At 44.1% G+C, this 22,350-nt stretch overlaps 1 long non-coding RNA gene across 1 annotated transcript; it reads left to right on the top strand.

The window, feature by feature from the left end:
- Positions 1–85: 85 nt before the first annotated feature.
- Positions 86–21,565, top strand: LOC117016539 (uncharacterized). Its single transcript, XR_004421923.1, has 5 exons — positions 86–274; positions 2,015–2,189; positions 8,828–8,919; positions 13,596–15,638; positions 16,267–21,565. It is a non-coding gene; the product is annotated as an uncharacterized LOC117016539 (long non-coding RNA).
- Positions 21,566–22,350: the final 785 nt, after the last annotated feature.

Raw genomic sequence — 22,350 nt, 5'->3', positions numbered from 1 at the left:
GCGGGAAGGACCGCGTTCCTGGTGACAGAGAGCAGGGAACTGGGCGGGGCGTTGGCCTCGGAGCATGCGCAGTGAGTCCCGAGTCGAAGAGCACTGTCCTGAGTGGGGGCTTATGAGAGACAGGATGTTTGGACCCTCGCTGTGTTTTCTTTAACACGTCTCAATGAGCACGTATTGCTTTTATAATAAAAAAAAATACATCTTTTAAAAAATTATCTTTAATTTTTAGAAGTTTACACTCATTTGTGATTGCTCCTGGAAATGAGACTATGAGGTAAGGCATTTTCTTTTCAATAGAGTTACAAATTTTAAGCCACATTTTGAAATGGACGGTAACATTTCAGTATGTTTGAGGTGTATGTGTTCCCTGTGCTTCTCTTTCCTCCTTCTACTAGCAGGTTTTCCTTTTAAAAATTATGAAACTGCTGAGCCAGAAAAGGGAACTATTGGTACAGGTACAAAATAGATAAATCTCAGAATAATTATGCGAGTGAAAGAAGTCAGAAAAAATATTCCATTTATATAATGTTCTAGAAAATTTTAAATAATGTGCAGTGGCAGAAAACATCAGTGGTTGCCTTGGAATGGATAAGGTCAGGAGCGGAGAGAGTGATTATTAAGGGGCATAAGGAAACTTTCAAGGTGGCAAATATATTCACTATCTTGATTATGGTGATGGTTTCACAGGTGAATATATATATGGTGAAACTTATCCACTTATACATTTTAAATACGTGCAGTTTATTGTATATAAGTTATATTTCAATAAGCTGTTGAAATATTTACTAAAAGTTATATATGTAATACATTAACATATTCTTATTAGGAACATTAGACAATATATTAACAGTGAAAATTTCCCTTCTCCCAAATTTATTTTTCTCTCCAAAGATTTAAAGCTACCACAATATGAGTATTGTTCTTCAAACCTTACACTAGGTGTTTATAGAAATATATACAGAAATGTATAGGCTTGTGGTATTAAAATTGAGAATCCTGAATATCAGTACTCATGGTTTTGCTTAAGACTTTTACTCTTCACTATTTTACTCTTCACTATTCTGTTGAAATTCTTTCATAAACATATATTACTTTACATATGATTAAAACATAATTTTTTTAAAAAAATCTACCCTAGTTGGTTCATTTCGCCAGAGAAAGAAGAGGAATAAAGATTCATGCTCAGTTTAAAATATGAAAGCCAGTGAGTTTATCCCCTCCCTGGAAGAACCTACCAGTTTATTGACTGCTCAGTGTCAGGAACTGCACTTGGAATGCTGCTGAGCAAGTCAATGAATGCACCCTTTAGGTCTTCTCCATGCCTGGAATATCACTGATTCTATGGCTCCTCTTAAAGTCTTACCCAAGAAAACCAGATTTTGTGAGAACCACACAGCTCCCTGTTGGAATTACTGATGCAAGTGGGAATTTGCCTTCCCTAATCTGCTCCTTAGATGCATTGACTATAAATAAGGATTCTTTCTTACAGCTGACAACCACACCCTTATTAGAGAGACCCTTGAAAAAAGGTTACATCATTTTCAGATACTGTTAGGACTCTATCAACCTTATCATCATGCAGCCCTAATTAGAAATTAACATACAATAACACCTCTTTATGGTTCCCAGATAACTTTTCTTAAATACACAAGTCTTCCCACACTTTACTCAGAAATATAAATAGAGTTCTAGTTCAAAATGGATGTGTATATACGTAAGCATTTTGACTCTTTTACTCTAGAAACTATGCAAAAGAAAAAAAGAAAAACACTGCAAATTCTACTTTCAGCAAAGCTAGAAGATAAATAGAATCCACAGATACCAAAATATGTGTAAGGGCTATTAAAAGCAGCTGAAATCAGATAGAAGCTGTGGGGAGAATGGGAAAGGAACTCAGACTAGTAAAGGGACCCAATGGTGGCAGAGCTCAGAGAAGCACCAATAAAGTCTTTTCCTGAAGATGAAGAGCTCACTCAGAACTGCACAGCTGTATCCCTTCTGTTTGCAACAACAGGTGTGGAAACAGTTCAATTCAGCAAGACTATCAACCAAAGGTCCCCCGAGTCTGGTTTGAATCAGGGAACCCAAGAAGATGAGATTGACAGAAAGAATCACGCAAATGAGCCATATTTGCTGGAAGCAATCCATCTGTGGCAACAGAGAAAAAAAGACTGGAAATACACATGTTGGTAAGGAAATCTACATTGGTAGTGGGAGTGTACAATGGTGCAACCACTTTGGAAAACTATTTGACAGTTTTTGATAAAGTTACATACATGTTTATCCTATCCAGCAATTCCACTGCTAGGTATTCACCCAGGGCCTGGCCTAGGGTAAGGCAAGCAAGATGCCTCAGGTGGAGAATTTAATAAGGCAGTCATTCTCAGGATTGTGCAAGTGCAGCATTAGCACTAATAGAAACAAGAGAGTGAGTGCCTGCTTAAATTTTGTGAACTAGGTTTCCTAGCTTGCCTCACTCTAGTCCTGGCTGTGGCCTACACAAAGACTTGTACTCAAATGTTCATAGCAGACAGGTTAGTAAAGCTAAACTCGTAACAACCCAAATATTTATCAATAGGTGAATTGGTAAACTGTGGCATATATCGCGGGAAGGAACTACTGATACACGCAAAATACATGGTGGAATCTCATTATGCTGAGTGGAAGAAACCAGTCACAAAAACTACATACTATATGATTAGATTTATATCAAATCATATTTATACAATGAGCAAAAACTAGTGACAGAAAGGTAATCAGTGGTTGATTGGGATACGTGGGGTGGGGACTGACTGCAGAGGGACACAAGAGAGCTTTCTGGGGTGGTGCTAAACTACATCTTGACTGGAATTGTAGTCATATGGGTTTATACATTTGTCAAAAGCAATTACCTAGACAGTTAAAATATGTGAACCTTATTATATATACCTTATACCTCTGAAGGTTAATTTAAAAATTTTAAGAGATTACCAGACATATGAGAAAAGTCTCTAAGGTAAAAGTTAGAATAGTAATCTAATGCATAGACACATGAAAGGACCTTGGAGGGGGCTGCAACACATCAACACACAAACATATCCTCACAGATATAACCTGTTGCCATCCCGAAATAAGAGCAATGTGCTTTAAAAAATACTTTTTAAAAAAAAGAAATTATTGGAAATTGAAAAATGTAATAATAAAAATGAGGAATCAAATAGAGGAGTAAGAAGATAAGGATGAGGAAATATGTTTGTTTGTTTGTTTTAATTAATAAATATTGAGTATCAATGTGCCAGGCACTGGGAATAGAACAGTGAACAAAAGACAAAAATCCTTGCCCTTGTGAAGCTTACATTTTAGTGAGGGAAGATAGGCAACAAAAATAAATAATAAATAATAATACCTGTCATGTCAGCAGCTGTGTCTGCTATGGAGAAAAAGAAAGCAGGACGGTGGGAAAGGGAGTCTAGGAACAGAAGGGAGGCAATGCTGTATTTTTAAATAGTCCAGGAAGGTGCCACTGAGAAGGTGCTAAACAAAGACCTAAAGTAGATGAGGAAACAGGCCATGTGGATTTCTCTGGGAAGAGTATTCTGGGCAGAGGGAATAGCATGTGCTAAGGCCCTGGGGTGGGACTGTGCCTTGCCTGTTTGAGGAATGGCAAGGAGATCAGTGTGGCTGGAGCAGAGTGTAGCGGAAGAGAAGTAGATTGGGTCAGAACAGTGAGTGGCTGAAATTTGTGTAGAGTTCTGAGAGCCGTTCTAAGGACTTCGGCTTTTACTCTGAGTGGGATGTAATGATGCTGGAGTTCGAGCAGAGGCGTGCCATGATCTGACTTGGGTTTAAAAGGACACTTGGAATGGTTTTGTACATTTATTTTCTTTCTTCTTATAACTAATATAGTGGTAATAATAAATAGGAAATTCCATACACATGTAAAGTTTCATGAAATAAATAGAAAATATACTAAATATGTAAATAAATAAAATGTTTAAAGTGCCGACTGTTGGGTTGCTATACACGCAGGCAAGGGCAGAAACAGGAAGGCCGGCTGGGAGGCAGTTGCAATCATCCAGTATGAGATTATGATGAATTAGTCAAGATTGACAGCAGTGAAGGTGACGAGAAGTGATCAGTTTCTGAAAATATTTTTGTGGCAGATTGGAAAGTTTTAGCAACCCTGCCCTCCCTGAAATCTGGTTACAGCTTCTACGCCACCCACAGACCCTCCCCTAACTTCTTACTCAACCAGCAGCTTCCTTGTTCTCAATGTTGGCAGGAGACGGTGCCAACTGGTAAGTCGTCCTGAAATTAAGGCAAGAGGAGGAATATTCCCAGGATTGAGCCGAGGCACTTTAAGAGATCTAGAGCAAACGCACAAAACCCATCTAGGGGCCGGCAGACCATAGGGTTATCTCGCAATGTTAACAAAGGGCTATGGAAAGCTTATAAGAGAGAAGGGCCACCTGTTGGCACTGAAAAAGCACTGACATAGGAGCCCAGAGGTAAGTGCCGTGGCCAGCGCTGCCTTTTAGTAGCAAGTTCCTTTCACTGTGGGCTTCCGTTTCTCGCTGATGAGAACGACTAGGGGAGGAAGTGCATCTCTCAGATCTCCCAGCACTGTGGTCCTTCTTTTCCCTGCTTCAGCCACATTCCTCCTTCCAAAGATGACGGGGTGGGTCCTAGGTCAGCCGCAGAATCATTATCTCTCACACTTTAGGATTTCTTTGAGGTAGTCTGCTGTACCCCACTCCTTTAATATTTGGGAAACTAAGCGTCAGAGGCAAAGGTATTGGTTCAGGGTCACACTGAGAACAAGTGTGAGAACTTCTGGGTTTTCCTATAATCCCTCACATGGACCTTTGTGTTCTGTGGTCACAATTTTCCATATGAAGGTACAGAGTGGTACCTGCTTAATATGCAAATACATTGTGTCTCAGTTTTCAAAAAATACAATATAACATATCGTTATGGAAGAAAACATACTGTCCACCCTATAAAATAGATGAGTGGTTTATATTCGTTTTCTATTGCTGTGTAATGAATTACCATAAACTTAGTGGCTTAAAATGACACGCATTTATTGTCTCCCCATTTCTGTGGTTTAACTGGGTCCTCTAGTATGCAAATTAGTGGATGTGACGTGAACTGACAGGAGCTGGTGAGCCACCCAGAGAATGGGAAGCTTGAAATAGACACTGAAGGTGCTGCCGTTTTGGGTAGTAACAAGATCAGCGTAGGATGGTGGGGGTGGGGGTCTCAGGTAGCGTGGAGGACACACTGCTTGGAAGCAAAGGTGGTCAAGGGTGTAAGAGGCTGGAGTGCAGATGACTCACTGATGGTGGCTGAAATCGTCAACCACGATCCTAGTGAAATGGTGGAGGGAGGGAGTTAGGGGGAGACAGAGAAATACAGAGAGAACGTGCACTAGGTGAGAGGGGGACTGGCCCGGAGGGCTGTGCATGCTGCAGCAAGCAGAGGCCGTGTGGTCGTCTGCAGGCTCCAGTTCCGAAGGAACCAGCGTTTTTAGAGAGGAGGAGGAAAGCACCAGGAACAAGGAATTCTAGCCCCTTCCTGGCCACATAGTGTGAGAGGTGCAAGGCCAAACATCCCCATCTAGAGGTCTGCAGAGGAAACAGTGACCTCAGGGGGAGCCACATTTAGTTAGATGAGAAGGTGAAGAGAACATGGCCATGCAGGAGACTTCCCTCTTCTCCGGGAAAACCTTTCTGACCCCCATTGCCAGAGTGACTGCTTTTGCTACACACACACAAGCCTCTTACTTTTCCTTCAGAGCATTTATCACGGTTGAAATTTTTTGCTTATGGATGGGAAACTCGGTATAACAGTCATGATTTTCAGCTAAGCTCTTGCAGGCACAAACAGCACTGCCTGGAACCAGTGGGTCCCCAGCACCCAGCAGAGTGCCCGGCACACGGATACTTAAACTGTACGTGAGGCAGGAAGAAAGAAGGGAAAGAACAGGCTGTTAGGGCAACAGTGAGGAGTCTCAGTGTGGGGGCAAGAGAGGCCCATATTTCCATCCATTCGTGCTTTGGGCCTTTTATTCTTCCTAAGGAGCAGAGCCTGTGTCACTCCAGGTGAGGGGGTTGGAGCTGTATGTAAGCTCCTGAGCCGCTAAAGCTCAAGCAGCTGAGAGCTGTCTGTGCCTTGCAGCTCTTCATGCAGAAGTTGTTTCTGCTCAAGTCTCTGCCAAAGCCATGGCCACTCCCAACCCCTCATCCACCCAGTGCATGGAGCTGAATAACCAGGTATCCACCCACCTGGGGCTGGGGGCACCTCGGCCAGCTGCCAGCCCCTGGATGGTGCAGCCCAAGGAATGCCCAACATCCCCCACGGAGGGCCAGCAACTCCTCTCCCTGGGCTCCTGCAGCCGAGAAAAGGCCAGTGGCATCAAGGAAAGGTCCTTTCCTCCCAACAGAAGCTCCTGAGCCTGACGTCTTGTACCTGGAGGCTGTTACAAGAATTTTTTCTTTCGTGCTTCCAGTACCCAAGGAGCTAACTCTGGGCTCTCCTCCATTCTGGACAGACAGGCAAAGAGAGGTGTAGAGAAGTTGTGTTAGTGGCAAGGATAATGCTCCTTGAAGATAATGCTTTGACTCTTAAGTGTAACTCATTAGGGGTCCATTCATTCACCAGGATTGAATACCTGGGCATCGTGGGGCTCCAGCAATGAACACACAGCACCATTATGTCCTTGCCTCTAAGGCTCTCAGCCTAGGGAGGAAGAGAGGTACACACATAACTAAAATTACAGAGAGAACGACACGGGTGGAGTCATGTGGTCTAGAGGGTTCGGAACAGGAAGTGGTATTTCTAGGTGATGAGAGCAGGCAGTGCTTGTGTTAGAGATGGTATCTGATCTAGTCCTTGGAGAAATGGTGTTGCCAGTGAGGACATCCATAAAGCAGTATCAGCTTCCACTGAAGGAGGTAGATCAAGCTTTTGCCAACAAAATCAAAGAGTGCCAGGTTGGACATTGACCTGGGTCAGGAGCACATTGTGGAAATGAGCACTGGCTTGGAGTGACTCACAATTGAGCTCAAATCCCAGCTCTGCCACTCACTAGCTGTGTAACCTGAGACAAGTTACTGGACCTGTCTTCGCTTCAATTTTCTCATCTGTAAGTGGGGATAATAGTAGCTACCTCAGACGATTGTTAAGAATCCGTTGAGATCATCCATGCAGAGCACTGAAAACAATGCCCGACACACAGTCATTGTTCAATAAAAGGTTAGCTAACTCTAGCACGGAGCAAAGTAGCTGCCCAGACTGTGAGCAACCTCAGGACGGGGGCCATCCTCATTGACTTCTGTATCCTCCTGAGCCTAGCACAGAGCCTGAGCACAAAGAGTTCTGTAAAGCTTTGCAAAATGAATGAATAAACAAAGGAGGCGTCTTTTTTTATCAACCTCTTAAATTGCACATGAGGGAAGATTTGGGGAGAAATGAGTATGGTGGGATCTTATAAGGGAGTTCTAAAGAAGGCTGTATACGTGCCAAAGTTCTTTTTAGCAGATAAACTATCATCTGTCCTTGAAGGTTTAAGGGGCCAGTCTGCTTGTCTAGAAGTGTTTGAGCACTAGCTGTAATAGGAAAAATTCAAGCATTTTTTTGGGAGGAAAGAGAATGTTGAACTAAATGGCTTCTGAGTTACAGGACAAGCTGTGGTTAAGACCACATTAAAATACACTCATTCCCATCCCAGCTTTGCTGCTCCCATATTAGCTGTGTGGCCTTGGGCAAAGCTCTGCCATCTCTGAGCCATAGGTAAAATAGTAAGACTAAGCCCTCTTGCTTAGAGTTGTTGAGAGGGTTAAATGAGGTGCTGAGTATTAAGTATCGTGCAGGCAGCACTGATACCCAGGATTTCTCCCTCGGATCCTGGGCAGGGCAGGGCAGGGTCTGACTCTGGTGCTGGCACCCGCGGGTTTTCTGTCACAACTCTACCTATTTCACAAGGAGCTTTCTCCTCGGGAACTCACAGGGCAGCAGAGGGAGGAAATGTTCGTTTCCACTTGTCCCCAGAACACCCCCAAGTGAAGGTCAGGCCTCCTGTCCCGGAGCCCTGGGTGCAGTGGGATCGTTAGCGTCAGTGCTGAGAGAACAAGAAAGAACAAAGGACCTGGGAGAGCCATGGCCTCCCAGACCGCATCAGACTGACTTCTGCTTGGGCCAGCCAGGGCCTGGAGACGCAGCCAGGGGTGTGAGGTGGGGCTGGGCCACCTCTGGCTTCTCCAGCATTGCCTCATCTCCCAGTAAAAACACCTGTTTTTGTGGACTGTTTTTTCTGCTGGGGGATAATATCATGACGTCATAGAAATTGAGAGTCGGAAAGAACTTGGAGGTCATCTTGTCCTGGACATTCCTGCTTCCTAGCACTCAGGGTTTAGGGAAGGAAGCATAAGTGTTTTAGGCAGAAAAATGCCAGAAACGTATATTTCATAAAGGGAATTTGGGGCTTACACGGCCATTAGAAGGGACTCATTCATCCACTTGGCCCATAGCTCCAGGAGAAAGGGGCCCTGCCTATCTTATTCACTGGTCTTGATCCTAGGGCCTTGCACAGCTCCAGACACTCAGAAGCCACTCACTGAATATCTAAAATGAGTTAGTGAATGATTTTCTGAGCAATTCAGGGAAATGAGGAGGCACAGTGGGCACCAGCAGGGGTTGGCACCCATCAGGTCTGCCACGGTTCCTACCATACATCTTTCCATTCAGCCTTGTGTTAGAGAAAAGCCTGTCTTACTCTCTCCCCAGAATATACTTCTGAACCCAAATGAACCCAGAATATACTTCTGTCCCATTTCCTGTCCCGCAGACTCAACAGGCCCTTTATGAACTGTGGGGATCCGTGATGCAGCCGGGATGCCAGCCCTGCACCTGGTTCCAGGAACACGCCCACTAGTGGAGGTACCTTGTCCTCTCCTTGCATGAAATAGGGTCTACGATGGAGGGTCCCAGTGAGGTCCCGGGCGCCTCTAGTCCAGTGTTGATGTCTGTCCCTCTGGGAACACAACCCTAATTAATAATCAGTATTTTTGGATGTCCTAAGACGGTTGTTCTCAAATTGGTCCCCAGTCCAGCTGCATCAGTATCCCCGTGGAACTTGTTAGAAATGCAAATTCTTCAGCCTCATCCCGGACCTACTGAATCACATAAACTCTGGGGGTGGTGCCCAGCAATCTGTATTTTAGCAAGGCATCCGGTGGTTCTGATGCATATGAAAGTTTGAGAAGCACTGCCCTAAAGAAATAACTGTGCGTTGTTACCTACAGATACAGCTCCTAGGAGCAAATGAACACATGCTCGTAGAAAAAGGGACATTTCCTGTGCTTAACTAGAGGATTTTCTTTAATCCTAAAAGGATGACTGCTTTGGGATAACAAGCAGGACTCAAGACTTGCACATGAGTCCAGATGAGCTATTCTAGGTCAGAGCTAGGTGTTTCTAGAATCCAGCTCCCCGAAGTGCAGATGGGGACATTAAGCCTTTAAGACAGGGGGCAATTTGCCCAAAGGTGCGCAGTGAGTCATGACAGGCTGAAAACTCTGAGTCAAGGTGTTGTGTAAATGCAGTCAACCCCTCGTTATCCTGGGAAAGGATGACTCCTGGTTACCCAGAGTGTGGATTAACTGATTGTGGTGGCTGGAGTCTGTGGTCTCAGCAGTCAGGAGGCACTTAGACAGCTGAGTTATGTTGTTTTCTTCACCAGCTCTTCGTCCTCCCCCTTGCCCCACTGTCTGTAGTCCTTGGAAGTCAAAAGATTCCGCAATGAGGCTATATGGGAAACTGATCCCACAGTGTGAAATACATCATTCTCGATTCAGCAGATGCCCTTCTTGGGTAAAACCTTTCCTGGCAGTCATTTCCTAGACATGTATTTTGACGCCACACTTTGTTGTAACTGTGATTTGGAGTACACCGTAAACATCTTTACTCGCTTCTACTGACTGTTAATTGTGGACCTGTCTAGGCGGAAAAAGCGTTAGGTCTAAGGCAAGCTGGGACCGGGGTGTAGGACATGAGCGTTGGTAGACCCTCGAGTTCCAGGGGCTGTAGCATCCAGGGCCAAGAAGCTAGAAGGTGTATGTAAGCAAAAAGGAGCCAGGCTACGGAGACCCCAGGCCAGCCTTAGATGGCTCATGACCCTGAACATAGGGGATGCCAGCCAGCCAGCATGCGGTGACTCAAAGTCAGAGGGACTCTGTACTTTCTAGAAGATCAGCCCATTCACTAGGAAACCAAGTCCCATTTACTCATTAATTCACTCACCCACTCATTGAACAAGTATCCATTTAGTCCCCACTATTGGCCAGGCACCAGGCTAGGTGCTAGAGAGACAGGGGTGAACAAAATAGACACAATCCCTACATTGATGGAGTTTTACAACGTAACAGTGGAGATGGAAAATAAATAAGGAACGAAGTAAATATCTAAGTATGAGTTAGGGTAAGAGCTACAGGAAGTTAGGGAAAGCCTCTCTGAGGAGGTGACGTGTAAGCCAAGACCTGAAGGACATGTAAGAGCCAACCCCTTGCAGGTTGTGGGAAGAACTATTTTAAGGAAGGTTTCAGCAAAGTGCTGTGAAGTGGGGACGACTCAGTCTTCCGGAAACTGGCAAAGCATACAGAATGAGGAGGAAGGGGTGTGGAAGGACAGAATGGGAATGTAGCAGGAGCCAAATCACGGGTTAGAATGTTATTCCAAAAGCGGAGGAAAGCCCCCTCAGGGTTTTAAACAAAGGAAGGGTACGATAGAGTCAATAATTTTTAAAAGACCACTCCGGTTGCTTTGTGCAGCATAGATTGGAGGGTCAAGATGGAAGCAGAGTCATTCCGTGGGGGCCTGGGTGGCCAATTCTGAGCAGTGTTGAGTGTCCAAGTCAAGTCAGTTGGAATTTGCAGACGGGCAGAGCCTTCCTTCTCGAAGCAGATGAGATTGGGCAGCAGATAAGGGGATAAGGAGGCTAAGGCAGGCCCTCTTGACTCCATAACTGCCTGGACACAGCAAAGGTTCTGCCTGGACACATACCTGGACGTGGGTGGAATGAGCCTGCCAGGGTGTTCCTGTTTCTTCTGGAGCTGGAGGAGGTCTGAGGCTGCCACAAGGCGTCCTACCTGCGGCTGTGGGTAGCAAAGCACCCAAGTAAGAGAAGTGAGGCAGGGGCTGATGATGCTAGCACGCCGGGTGCCCCATCTTCTCTCTGCCTCCCCTCTTTTTATAGCAGATCGTATGCTCCTCCCAACGCCCAGGTACATTGTGTTCTGCTGATTGTGGGCCAACGGGGCTTCTGCTATGTGTTCTGTGGGTTTCTGGCAGATAACTGCAAAGAGATAGAGCAGAGCGCTGGAGCAGAAATGCAAGATAGCAAGAGGTGGCCCAGCTTGAGCCTGAGCAGCTCCCTCCAAAGCAAGCACGTGAGTGAAAGCCTCAACAATTCAGCCTTTGCTTTGGGACCTGCAACACCTCAGAGCAGCAACAGCGAAAACTGAGGACACCTTTTCCACTTGAGAATTTTCAAGTTCTCCCTATGGAACAGGATATAGTCTCAGGACCTTAATCTGGCTCAAAAGACCCTGGGTGACCTGGCCACCTCCTACCCTCCAGCCTGTCGTCCCACTTCTCCTCTGTTGCCCTATGCCCCAACATATCTGAGCCACCTACTGTTCCCAGATATATCCAGTCCTTTCCCACCACTGAGCCCCTACTCAGGGTGTTCTTCCCACGTGCAGTGTCCTCCCGCCTCCACTCTGTCAGCTCCGGCCATCTAAATCACTCCCATCCTTCATGCCCACCTCCTCTGGGTATCATTCCCTGATACACACAGTGGAATCACCACCTTATTTTTCCCTTCTCAAGTCAACCCTGTTTTTTACTATGTATACTTTCCCTTGAATACAGTTGTGTATCCATATCTCTGTAATTAGCCAGTGAGCTCACTGAGGCTAGAAAAGTTTCTCTGGAACTATTAAAAACAAAGTAACTGCCCAATAAATAGGTTCAGTGTATATTTTCAGCAAATAGGTCTTCAAACCCTAATGCTAGAAGAAACTCAAGTAGTATAGGCCTTAAAAAAGACTTGCTGCAAAGCACTGTGTACAAATAGGTCTCACTTTTATAAATATATATATTTCCATGTATATACATATCTCTAAATATATATATATATCTACTCTAAAATATTAATAGCAGATTCTGAAGATTCTGAAATGAATCTACAGATATGTATCTTTTATCTTCATTTTTTAAATCTTTACAGTTGATTTTTTTCCCCTTCAGAACACAAAAGCAATATAGCTCTTTCTTAAAGAAAAATCGCACAATAATCTAGTAATTGTCAAGTTACAGCTCCCCATAAATCTCCCCTACTGCAAAAACATACCACTAAAAGTTATGTGAATAGTTTTCCAGGTTTTCTTTCATGAATATTTGAATATGCATATATAATACTCATTTTATTTCAAACTATGATATTGATCTGCCATTTAACTTTTCTTTCTTGCTTAATGACATATTGTGGACTCATTGTACATGATTTATTTCCCAACTCCTTACTGACAGATATTTGAGTTATTTCTATTTTGTTGTATGTTGTTGCTGTTATAAACAATGCTGCAAAGAGAATTTCCAGAGATAATTTGGCTCTCCTGATACTTTCTCTTTGTTTCTTCAGGTCCTCTAAATTTTTGACCATAAATATTTTCTAGCATCATAAAACAAAATCTGTATTAAAAAAAAAAAAAAAGGAAGTGTCTGGCCATCTCTCTGTCTCTGTTCAGAATTTCCCTAAATGCTCTCTTTCAACTCATTCATTTATTCATTCATTCAACAAATAACAGTCATGCCCCACACAACAACGTTTCTGTCAACAACAAACCATATATACAGCAGTGGCTCCATACGATTACATGGAGCAGAAAAATGCCTATCTTGTGATGTGTCAGTGCAATGTGTTACTCGTGTGTTTGTGCTGATGCTGGTGTAAACACACCTGTGCTGCCAGTGGTGTAAAAGTACAGCACGTGCAAGTATGTACACAGTACATCGTACTTGATAATGATAATAAACACGTACGTTACTGGTTTGTGTATTTCCCTTACCGTACTTTTTATCATTATGTTAGCGTGTACGCTTTCTACTTACAAAAACAGTTTGCTGTGAAACAGTATGCTGTGTGACGCCAGCCGCAGCCTCACACATCTCGTGTCTACTGCTCTCTTGACTGCATCACTTTCTCTTGTGCTTGATTTAATCTCGTGTTGTTTTGTTCATCATGGTCCCTAAGCTACTACAAAATCCACTGCTCATGTTGCCCCTAAGAGGCCACATTGAATACTTGTGGAAATGAAATTAAAAGGGATTTCGGGCTACGGAGGTAGAAAAATGGGCTGGGTGCTGTGCTCTCGTTTGGGGGGCATTGTCTCTGAAGGCTGACGAAGGGCGGGTTGGGAGGCAATAGAAATGTTCAGCAGAGGAAACCTCCAGTGTCCTGGTGCTGCTGGGGGCTAAAGGGTGGCAGGAAAGGCTGGAGGACACGGGGACAGGAACTGGCAGCTGAGAGTCACATAATCCTTTCTTATCTGTAGGTGATCAAATCGGCCATGGTTATTGTTCGCCAGTCAGGCATGTCCCAGGCCACTATAGCTACAATCATGAACAGGAATAAAATGACAAAAGTTGTTCAAGGATCTTTTTCAATGAAGGCAACGAGACTAACAAAAATATGAGGAGGGCCTGTATCAGACATGGGGAAACTTCTGCTGACCGGGAACGAAGCCCAGACACAGACGTGTAGCCCTCTCTGCACCATGGCCATCCCCGGCAAAGCAAAACGTTTGTTTGTGGTGTTGAAAGAAAAAGCTAGGCCCAACGACAATGCTGAATTTACTGCTAGCCCTGGATGGTGTAAATGATTCAAGAGTTGTTGTTCGTTACCTAATGGGAAAGTGAGCGGTGAGCCTGTGAGTGCTGATGTGAAAGCAGTTGAAGAATTTTTGGAAACTCTAGATAAACTGATTGTGGAGGAAAATTACTTTCCACAGCAAATACTCAACATGGATGAAACCTCCCTATTCTGGAAACCGACGCCTAAAAGGACTTCCATCCATAAGGAGGCCAACAGAATGCCAGGTTTCAAGGCTTGTAAGAACAAGATAACAGTTTGCTTGGGGGCAGTGTCGCAGGCTACACGTTGAAACCCTTTGTGCTCTGGCACAGGCAGAAACCCAGGGCCTTCAAGCGTTTCCTAAGGACACGCTGTCAGTGCTGCAGGAGCAATAAGAAGGCATGAGCGGCCCAGCTCCTTTTCCCAGGTGCCCTCTGGAATTGCTATGCCAGCAAAACGGTGAAGTACTGTTTGGGAAAGAATACACTTTTGAAGATTCTGCTTATTGTTGATAATGCTCCTGGACATCCTCAGTTTATTGGTGATCTTCACCCCAATATCAGAGTGGTTTCTCTCTCTCCGATGGATCGTGGAGTTAGAGTAGCTTTTGAGGCCTACTCCATGAAGAGGACCTTTGCCTGAAACTGAGGAAAACGCTGTGAAGACCCTAATCCAGTTCTGGAAGGGCTACAACATCTATGACTCCGTCCTGAATCTTGCCGGGGCTTGGGGTGATGTCACCAAGGAGTGCCTGAACGGCATCTGGAAGAAGACACTCCAGAGGTTCGTTCATGAATGCAAAGGGCTTGCTAAGGATAAGAGGTAGCAAAAATCAACCAGGCTGTGCTGAGATGGCCAACAACCTTTCCCTGGATGTGTGTGAGGACCACATGGAGGAGGTCCTAGAGGGGGTTCCTGAGGAACTGAATAATGAGACGTGGTCAGAGCTGGAACAGCAACACGTAGCTGGAGAGGAGGCAAGAGGAAAGGAAACTGCAGGAAAAGGAAGAACGCTCAAGAAAATTCACAGGGAAGGGTTCAGCAGAAGCTTTTACAGATCTCAACAAGCTCCTTAAAAAATTTGTAAACATGGACCCCAATACCGAAAGGCTTTCATTCATATGTTCACAGTGCATTATCTGCTGATAAGCAAATCTGTGATGAAAGAAACAAACCCACCAAGCAAACCACCATGGACGTATTTCTGAAAAGAGGGACAGCTCCTCAGGAAGAGCCTCAGGCAGCTCCTTCAGGAGGGATTCCAGAAGAAGGCCTTGTTATCCTGGGAGACGACAGCTCCCTGCGTGTCCCTGCCCCTGCAGACTTTCCAGTGGGTCGAGATGTGGAGTGGAAGTCAGCCTGCGCTAATGTGTATGCTCGTGTCTTAGTTTTCAACAAAAGGTATAAAAGTTAAAAAAAAAATTTTTAATAGAAAAAAGCAAATAGAGTAAGGATATAAAAAATAATTTGTACCGCTGTACAGTGTGTGTTTGAAGCTAAGTGTCATTACAAAAGTCGAAAAGTTAAAAATGTTCAAGTTTATAAAGTAAAAACGTTACAGTAAGCTAAGGTTAGTTATTATCAAAGAAAAATATGTTTTATAAATTTAGTGGCACCTAAGAGCACAGTGTTTATAAAGTTTACAGCCGTGTACCGGAACGTCCCAGGCCGTCACATTCCTTCACCACTCGCTCACTCACTGACTCACTCAAAGCAACTTCCAGTCCTGCAAGCTCCATTCATGGTAAGTGCCCTGTCCCTGTGTACCTTTTTTTATCGTTTATATTTTTACTGTACCTTTTTGGTGTTTAGATATGTTTAGGTATACAAATGCCATTGGGTTACAAGTGCCTGCAGTATTCAGTACAGTGACATGTTGTATAGGTTTGTAGCCCGGGAGCAATAGGCCCTACCTCTAGCCAGGTGTGTAGCAGGCTGTGCCATCTAGTTTGTGTAAGTGCCCTCTGTGATGTTCGCACAACCACAAAATCGCCTTTTCTCAGAACATACTGATTATCAGCCATGAGCTGGTCACTGTGCTACAATACGGTAATGAGCAAACTAGATAAGTTCCTGCCCTCAGGAAACTTACATTCCAGTGGGGACAATAAACCCTTCGCCATAATCATGCTAGTGAAAAATTACAATCTGTGATAAACCCTACTGAGACATGGGCTGGGTGCTGTGCTCTCGTTTGGGGGGCGTTGTCTCTGAAGGCTGACGAAGGGCGGGTTGGGAGGCAAGGGAAATGTTCGGCAGAGGAAACCTCCAGTGTCCTGGTGGTGCTGGGGGCTGAAGGGTGGCAGGAAAGGCTGGAGGACACGGGACAGGAACTGGCAGCTGAGGGTCACGTAATCCTTTCTTATCTGTAGGTGATCAAATCAGCCGGCGGCTCGAGACTTGAACCCCACCCACCTCGGACTGCAGCATCTGGATGGCGTGGGCCCTGGCCTTCCTGGTGCCACTGTCCCCGCCTTCAGCTCTGTGCTGACCACCGTCCTCAAGATGGGAAGCCTCCCGCCCATCTCACAGCACACCCCCCAGACAAGTTCCCCACCCCAGGCCACTGTCTCAGTAATGATCTCCTCTGGGGAGGGACATTTCAGGTTAGGATGTGTTTTTTTTATATACGTCTGTATTGTTTGACCGACGTACAGGATTGGCACCCAGAAAATTACCTTTCACCGTTTTCCTATTAGACTGTGTATTTTTTTTAATGTCCAAACTTCATAGAATGAATGTCTCTCCCACTGCAACTTCTCTGTATAAAGTTTATATAGGAAACATTTATATTTTATGTTCCCAAACTCAGTACAACAGATTCAACAAAACCATCTATGGGCAATGTCTTGAGACTCTTCTTACATTGTGTCCCATTCCAGACCTAGTCAAATGTTAGAATCCCACACGGGCAGCTGGGAAAGCAGAACAAACGTTCCCGAGGAGGATGTGAAAGGTGTTACTGTAGACCAAGCAACGTTTTGCAACAGCCGCGCTAACCTGCATTCAGTACCACACTGTAAACGTGTGTAGCCTAACAGCACAGGTTGTTCCTGATGTGCAGGTATTTTCCCGCGCCTTAGTTGCGTTTAAAAATTTGAATGTTTTTCAATGTTGGGGTTGATGTGTCATGTGACATAAATTTTTCCTATTCAAAATAACAGGAACTTATGTATCAGTTGGTATGCTTCCACAGGTCATCCCATTTTTAGGTGCAGGTTACTGACAGTAGGAAGGGGTTTTGTTGTTGTTTGTTTCCCAACAAGTAGGTGTTTTGTTATCAGGGGAAACTTGTACGAACTCCGATTCAACTAATGTAAAAGTAATTGGGGAACAAAAGGAAACTGTATGAGAAAGATCCTTGGAACTTTCATGGGACAACCAAGTCCCAAGAAGGGTCCTGAGGCAGTCAGGCTTTGGGAGCAGCACAAACCTGGGAGTCGGGCCACATCAGGGCTTCCTTCCGATACCTGTGCTCAGATTGGCTCTCCATAGGCTCTATTTCTTTCTCTTGATGCAACCAGCTCTGTCCACAGCTCTTGAGTTTTACATTCTATCATTTTAGGCATCAGAAGGAGGCTGAGCTCATGCCTATCTGTCCCAAAAATCCAGGGAAGGAATTCATTGGTTCAGCTTGGGTCAGGTGCCACCCCTGACCCAATCAACTGTAGTTAAGCGAAGCACCTATGGAAATCATAACTGATACAGAGGAGTCAGGTCACGTAAGGAATGAGGGTTGCTGTGTAGCTAATCCCATGGACATCTATGGCAAGCCTTGAAGAAAGGAAAAAGAAATCAGGAGCAAAGACTGAGTGAGTCCACCTCTAGCCTTCAGCTAGCTTTTCAACTCATAAGCCGTGTGACCCTGGGTAAGTCATGCTTTAAAATGGGGCTAATAATTCCTCCTTGTTAGGCCATGTAGTGTAAAACTACTGTTGAGAACACAGTGGTTGTTAGAGAAGAGGTAGAGTGAGTCTAGTGGGTACAAGTATAGAGTCTAGAGTGGTGGTTCTCAATGGAGGGTGATTTGCCCCCCAGGGGACACCTGGCAATGTCTGGAGACATTTTTGGTTGTCAAATCTAGAAGGGGTATGCTACTGGCCACTATAGGACAGAAGACAGGGCTGCTGTTAAACATCCTGCAATGTACAGGACAGCCCTAGATATCAATAGCGCTGAGGATGAGAAACCCTGCTCTAGAGCCAGGTTACCTGACTTCTACTTAGAGCTCCACCATTTCAAACTTTGGTGTTACTTCACTTTTTTGCCTCAGTTTTCCCATCTGGAAAATGGGACTAATACTAGTACCTATCTCCTAAGGCTGTAGTGAGACTCAAACGGATTAATACATGCAAAGTGCTTAGGCCTCTGCCTGGTACATAGTAAGTACTTGCTAAATAGTAAGCTGTTGTCTTCCTCAAACCTGACTGAGCACCAGAATCACCTCGAGACCCTGTTTAATAACAGATCCCCCAGCCCCTGCCTTAGCTGTGCTGGATCTGAATGTTTGGAATTTGGAATCCAGGAATCGGTGGGGTGTTTTGAGTTCCCTGGCTGATTTTGATGATCAACCAAGTATGGGGGTGATGGCCCTGAAGCACTTGCTCTGCAGAGCATGGCCTTCAGATCAGCAGCGTCACCAGCACTTCAGAACAGCATTGCCCAATCTCCAGCGTGCACACACACCACCTAGGGCCTTGTTACAATGCAGGTTCTAATTCAGGAGGTGGGGGAGGGGCGGGCGCCGCGGGGGCGGGGCTGAGGTTCTGCATCCTTCACCCCAAAAGAGGCCCATGCTGCTGTCCTCTGACCACACTGAGTCACAACGCCCCAGAGCACTTTACACAGGCACATTTTAGTTTCCAAGCCCTCAGCAGTGTCAGTGGACCCGGAGCCTGCTGCATGCCAAAGGGTTGAACTGAAATAGTCGCCACTGTTTTTCCTGTTCAAAAGCCAAAAGCAAAGTGAGGAAAAGATACTGCATGTGAACTCCTCAGGTGGTCTCTATCTCCTGAGGGCCCCCTTGCCTAAGCATCACAGGTAACCCCATTCATCTCTTCACCCCCAAGAAAAGGTCGTCCCCTCACTCCTCCCCTGGCTGGGAAAGTGTCTACCTGTTCCCAGAGTAAAGTACTTTCAGAGGCTCTTGGAGACCCATTGGCTGTAGGTAACCTGGAGGTCATCTTGTTTACAAGCGGATGTTAGTGGTGTTCCTTTTCGTGGCTGTTATCTCTTGAAGCATTGTTCTCGAGCTGTCTGTCAGGCCTCACCAGACTCCAGGATTCTGTGTTCTTACAGAGTCAGAGATGGGACCTAAAGTTCATTTCATTCAGGGTTTTTTTAAAGCGTGTTTCCATGCCTCTGATGGTGCAATGATGCAGACAGGAGATGGACAACATTTATGTTCTTGATTATGTGTTTGTATTAATGTGTTCTGTTCATGGCAGCTTAGAATGGCATTGTAATATTTCCTTTTAAAATCAATTTAATTTTAAAATACTGACTTGATGAGAAAACTAATAGAGGTATTCCACCTATATTATTGAGAAATGACTGACGTTTCAAGCATGCTGTTTGAGTTCAATTTCCTCACTTTTTAGAAGGAGAAACTAAGCTAGAGAGCCCTGTGCTTCGATTTTCTTATCCTTGAAATGAAGATAATAATCCCTGCTCTGCAAGGATGTAGTGAGAATGAAATTAAACAGTGCTTTTAAAGCACTTAGCATAAGGCCTGGCCTGTCATGCAGACCTAAGAAATACTAGCTCTTCACATGATCTGTGTTAGAGGAGGAACCTTATTACCGTAATCACTGTGAGTCTTTCTGAGCCTCAGGCTCCCCGTCTATACAATGAAGGTATCAGATCAGAGGGCTAAGCATCTCTGACCATCCAGCTCCCTCATCCTCTAACATGCTAGAGAAAAATATCTAATAGAAAGCTGTGAGATGTTGGGGTAAATCTTCCCTTTTTAGTGGGCCTCATTTATCCATCTGTAAAATGGGAGAACTGAAAACCTCTGTATAACAATCCCTCCAACAAGTCGACCTACTTAAACACCATGGTCTCCACGTTAAAAGTCTGCTGTTGCGTTTGGTGTGCCCTTCATTGGCACATTTGGGTGCTAGAGTTTTTTAATCAAGCATAAGAAAAACTGCTTTAAAAGTCTGCATTAAAAGGGAGCTTAGTAATTGTTTTCAAATACTTTCTTATCCCCTGAATCCTGTGAATGAACTCACAAAAGGAACATAAAGATATTGGCTGTTATTTGTTGTCGTTGCTGCTGGGTTTTGGGTTTTGGTTTTTACAGGAATTCCTAGTTCCCACCAACTTGTCACAGGGTTCTGCGGGAGCTTATGAATTTCTGTTAACATAGAAGCTGCCTTCTTTCGGATAGGTCCCAGTCAGAATCGACCTCATCGGGCAACGGGGCCCCATCCTAGTCATTATTTCTGCCAGGGACCTGAATGAAGCTCTAAACAGCTCCAGTGTCTCAATTTGAAAAAGAAGAGTTTGTAGGAAGCCCTCTAAGGCATTTTCAGTTTGGATGGTGATTCTGGGTGGTATCCCCTTGGAAATTTCTAGGCTCTCCACAGTCTACTCAGAAAGAGATAGTATAAAAATGTGATTTTTCTCTCACTGGCCACCCTGAGTTATTTGAGCAGAAACTTTGGCCAGGAAAGGGTGCATGGCTCAGTCTAAAGTACTCATGTCCAGGTGGTGAGGGCCCAGGGTGGACACATTTCCAAATTTCAAAGAAGCCAGAAATCTTGATTTTGTGCATGTGTAAACAACTTTGCCAATTTTTAAATAGTGGCTGCTAGTTTAGATCGTTTTTTTCATTCAAATTGTGTGGCCTTCAGGTGGCCAAGCCAATTTGCAACCAGAATCTAGATTTCATTCCCAAGGTGTTTCTGAGACTGTTTGAACCTGACTCCTCTCTCTCTCTCTCTCTCTCTCTCTCTCTCTCTCTCTCTCTCTCTCTCTCTCTCTCTCGCACGTGCACAAACTCACACTCTTTACTTAAAGAAAATGCAGTTGCTTAATAAAAGTTTTCTCTGTATCTTTCTGGCTTTATATTTCTTTCTTGGAAGATTTTCCGTGTCCCTTTGTGGCTGTTCAGCAAAATGGCTTCAAGTCTGTAAATGGCAAGAGTGGAATTGCTTATAGTGTGAGGTTGGAATAAGCACTAATGAATGAGAGGTTGAGGGGAACGTATTTTTAAGCTCGATATAACAAACAACTTTCTTATACTGGGTGAGAAGGGGATGGTGAGTGCCTTATCTCTGAAGATACTTAAGCAGAGGCTGGACAACCCCTTATCAAGGAAGGAATAATTCTTCTATATGGCCTATGAGAAGTTTCTTCCAAGTCTGAGAGTCAGTTTGTTTTCCTAATAAGTCAATAAATTAAATATTGGTTATTAAATTATTGAATTTAAAGGATAATGTTTTCATAGCTGCTGTCCAGTGCATTGTAAACAGTAGATTATAGAAGTAGTGACACACATGTTTGCCCTGCAAATATTTACTTTGCATGCAGTAATATACTACCAAGTCCTCCCTCCCATTTCTGTGCTATTTTTGTTGTATATTTAGTTTTATATGTGCTATAAGCCCATAATACCCTGCTATTATTTTTGCTTTAAACCAGAGGTTGTCAAACTTTTTCTTAAAGAGCCAGATAGTAAATATTTTATGCTGTTCCTATAGTCTCTGTTGCAACTACTTAACTCTGCTGTTGTAGCTCAAAAGCAGCCGTAGACACTACATAAACAAATGGGCATAGCTGCGTTCCAACAAAACTATACTCGAAAAAACAGACGGCCAAACCCACAAACTAGAGCTTGCTGATCCCTGCTTTAGATAATCAAATCTCTTTAAGAGCGAATAAAAATAAGGAAGAAAAGCTTTTATATTTACCTTTCTTGTATCCATTTCCAAAGATCTTCATTTCTTTTTGTAGATCCATAGCTGTCTGTTGTCATAGTCCTTCTTCCTGAAGAACTTCATTGTCTTCTGCTTTGCATGATTTCCGATGAGGATATTGTCTGTAAATGTCTTTTTTCCCTGGCTGCCTTAAGATTTTTTTTTCTTTATTTTTGGTTTTCAGTAGTTGGAATATGATGTGTCCAGGTGAGTGTGTGTGTGTGTGTGTGTGTGTGTGTGTGTGTGTGTGTGTGTATGTTCAGGCATGTGTTTATTTCCTATGTGTGGATGGTTGTTTGTAGTTGTATGTATATGTGACTTCTCATTTTTAATAAAACGGGATCAAATAATACTGAGTGTGGTGAGCTCTTCACATTTCACAGTCATGTATCCTGAATATCTCTTCGCATCAGCATATACAGATGTACTTGAATCTTTTGAACAGCTGCAGCAACATTTTACTCAATAGGATTACAATTGCTTATTTAATCTTTATCCCCTCAATATACATGCAGGTCTCCAATCTTTTGC

This window comes from Rhinolophus ferrumequinum, chromosome 24, assembly GCF_004115265.2.
Source record: "Rhinolophus ferrumequinum isolate MPI-CBG mRhiFer1 chromosome 24, mRhiFer1_v1.p, whole genome shotgun sequence".
NCBI classification, from domain to species: domain Eukaryota; kingdom Metazoa; phylum Chordata; class Mammalia; order Chiroptera; family Rhinolophidae; genus Rhinolophus; species Rhinolophus ferrumequinum.
Note: the sequence above shows the minus strand (reverse complement) of the source record. Positions and strands in the feature narration are given on the sequence as shown.